We start from the raw sequence: 3,535 nt of genomic DNA, 5'->3' as shown, positions 1-3,535 counted from the left end.
TAACCCTTTGTGGGATCTTTCCCTGTATCCTCTCATGTCTCTCCCAGACCAGATATTGCCAGACTTCCATGTTTCAAATGACACATCTTTCCATATTTTCAATAACAACTCTCCCACCTGGATGGTGCCGAGAAGAGTGGACACCTTTTGGAAGAAAGTCGCCTGCTGCGGTCCGGCCACGGGAGCGGATACATTTACAAAGTGAATCACCGCTGCCCCGAAACGGGCCTTTAGGTGCAGCAGACGGCCTGGCACCGGCTCCTTGACCGCCCAAGATCTCCGGCTGAAAATGTGGAGCCAACAAGATAGCCACCCCGCCCGAACGTGGGGCCAGGTGACTCATGGAGACTCCTCCTTGCCCCTCCAGGGTCCACTGAGCTTCGTCACCCGGATAGCATGGGTTTCCTGCCGGAAGCACACCCCGTACTTTCCGTCCCGGAGGATAGACAAGAACTGAAGACGGTGGTGCGCGTCCCTGCTGCCGTTGATGTTGAGGCTGGCCATGGTTACCTCCATGTCAGCAGCAATAGTTATCCATCACCTTTAGTGCTCAGAGTGGGGGTACCGCCCCCTCCACTCCCTCAGGGGTCCCACAAGGAACTGAGCAGCTTGGCGCTGCTCCTCCTGGTCTTGATCAAACTCCCGGGCCTCTCTGACATAGGCCCGGGCGGAGCCAAGGAGCAGCCCCAGATTTCCCCAGCTGCCCAGGGCCAGCCGCACACAGTCCGGGTGACCATGGTGCGCTCCCAGAAATGTCCGGCGTTCCCCAGGGGGGACGAGGGGAGACTCGGTGCCGGGTGTGAGGGTGCCCTCTGCCTCGCTGCAGAGCGTGTCTAAATCCTCCTCCTCACCCGCCACCGAGCAGCCTTCCTCCTCCGAATGGTCACCTCCCGAGCTCGAGTCGCCCGCCACATGGAGTATGGCGGGCGGCACGGGCCCACCGGCTAACCCTTGGCCCGAGTCGACCCCACCTCCCAGGGTCGTCCTCAGGCAAGTCCCTCGCAGGCTCCTCCCGCGGCTCATGGCCCGTGGACGGCGCCTCCACCCGCGCCGGCGACTCCGGGACCTCGGAGAGGCCCCTCGGAAACATGTCCGGGTTGAAAACAGGGCTCTCCGGCGTCGCCCGCTCGGGTGTAGAGGGCGGGGAGCCTTCCCCATCCTCCCCCGTCCACGGCCCACAGTGGCACGATGAGCGGTCGCTGCTGCTGCCGGCCCCCGGCGATGGTGAAGAGGAGGCGTCCGGGGAGGAAACTTGCACCGGGCGGGACGGGCCCCCAGGGGCTTCGACTCCGCTCGACCCCGGGTCCTCCTGCTCGGGGGGCGACAGCAGCTCGAGTGGCTCGGGGGCCTCGGAGGCCCCCCCCGGCCTTGCTTCTCTTCATTGTGTGCCCCGGGCCAGGCGTCAGGGGGATGGGCACCAACACGGGAGACCCCCACCCCTCCTCGCCCGGGGAGGGGGCAGCAAACCCCCCCCCCTTGCCCGGGCAGCCGGCGCTTGCGGGGAGGGGGCGGCTCGGGATCGCCCTGCTGCACGGCCTCCATGGCGGGAGAGGCCCCGGCAGCATCCCCCTCCCCCTCCTCCTCACCCCCTCCAGTGGCCGCGGGGGGGTCTGGGGCCGGCCGCTGGGCAGAGGAGAGGGGGGCAGTGCTGGCAGGGGGGGGGGGCAATGGCGCCGGAGGTGCCCCAGCCCTCTGCAGGCGTGGCCGCGCAGGCCGTCCGCCGACCAGAACACTTTATGGGCCTCCCCCTGATGGGAGACCACGAAACCTCCTCGGTGACCTCCTCCCGGCTCAGGCGGAGGGGTGGGAGGACAGGGTCCGCAGTCCCCGATGGTCCCACTCCCACCTCAGGCAGAGGGGTGGGAGGACAGGGTCACCAGTCCCCAATGGTCCCACTCCCACCTCAGGCAGAGGGGTGGGGGGACAGAGTCCGCAGTCCCCGATGGTCCCACTCCACCCTCAGGCAGAGGGGTGGGAGGACATGGTCCGCAGTCCACGATGGTCCCACTCTCCCCTCAGGCAGAGGGGTGGGAGGACAGGGTCCGCAGTCCCCAATGGTCCCACTCCCACCTCAGGCAGAGGGGTGGGAGGACAGGGTCCGCAGTCCCCGATGGTCCCACTCCCACCTCAGGCAGAGGGGTGGGAGGACAGGGTCCGCAGTCCCCGATGGTCCCACTCCCACCTCAGACAGAGGGGTGGGAGGACAGAGTCCGCAGATCCCGATGGTCCCACTCCCACCTCAGGCAGAGGGGTGGGAGGACAGTGTCCGCAGTCCGAGGGTCCCACACCCACCTCAGGCAGAGGGGTGGGAGGACAGGGTCCGCAGTCCCCGATGGTCCCAGTCCCACCTCAGGCAGAGGGGTGAGAGGACAGGATCCGCAGTCCCCGATGGTCCCACTCCCACCTCAGGCAGAGGGGTGGGAGGACAGTGCCCGCAGTCCCCAATGGTCCCACTCCCACCTCACGCAGAGGGGTGGGAGGACAGGAGGCTGGGCCTGCAGTCCTGGATGGTCACAGTCCCACCTCAGGCAGAGGGGTGGGAGGACAGGAGGCTGGGCCTGCAGCCTGGATAGTCCCAGTCCCACCTCAGGCAGAGGGGTGGGAGGACAGGAGGCTGGGCCTGCAGCCCTGGATGGTCCCAGTCCCACCTCAGGCAGAGGGGTGGGAGGGCAGGAGGCTGGGTCTGCAGCCCTGGATGGTCCCAGTCCCACCTCAGGCAGAGGGGTGGGAGGACAGGAGGCCGGGCATGCAGTCCCAGGCGGTCCCAGTCCCACCTCAGGCAGAGGGGTGGGAGGACAGGAGGCCGGGCTTGCAGCCCTGGATGGTCCCACTCCCACCTCAGGCAGAGGGGTGGGAGGACAGGAGGCCGGGCTTGCAGCCCTGGATGGTCCCAGTCCCACCTCAGGCAGAGGGGTGGGGGGGACAGGAGGCCGGGCTTGCAGCCCTGGATGGTCCCACTCCCACCTCAGGCAGAGGGGTGGGAGGACAGGAGGCTGGGCCTGCAGCCCTGGATGGTCCCAGTCCCACCTCAGGCAGAGGGGTGGGAGGGACAGGAGGCTGGGCCTGCAGCCCTGGATGCTCCCACTCCCACCAGACACAACACAAGCTGGGACAGGTAGGATCGGTGAACTCCACTTCCTCACACCACCAACAGCTCTCACTTCAAGCTCTCTCACTTCACACTGAAGCTCCACTCAGCAACACACACAGACACACACTGAACAAGAGGGGCAATGTTTCAGTGAAGTGGGAGGATTGGCCCCTCAGACTCAGATTTATCCTCAGTGAGCTGTGAGCAAACTCCAGCCCCAGTCTCTGACACGTGTGGAATGTCTGCCTCTGAGGACAGCTCACTATTGACATGTAAATGACTGACAAGAGATACCAGTCTCATTGCTGTTGTTAAATGACACAGCATTGGATCCAGCAACTGCTGTCTTAACACAATCCTCCCACAGGGACCACATTTCTGTATAACAGAATTGAAGCATAAGTTAAAATTCTATTGGGAAATGATTAAAAACAGTATTGGTTG

Source organism: Scyliorhinus torazame, unplaced genomic scaffold, assembly GCF_047496885.1.
Source record: "Scyliorhinus torazame isolate Kashiwa2021f unplaced genomic scaffold, sScyTor2.1 scaffold_82, whole genome shotgun sequence".
NCBI lineage: Eukaryota > Metazoa > Chordata > Chondrichthyes > Carcharhiniformes > Scyliorhinidae > Scyliorhinus > Scyliorhinus torazame.
The sequence above is the reverse complement of the archived record's forward strand: the minus strand, read 5'-3'. Positions refer to the sequence as shown.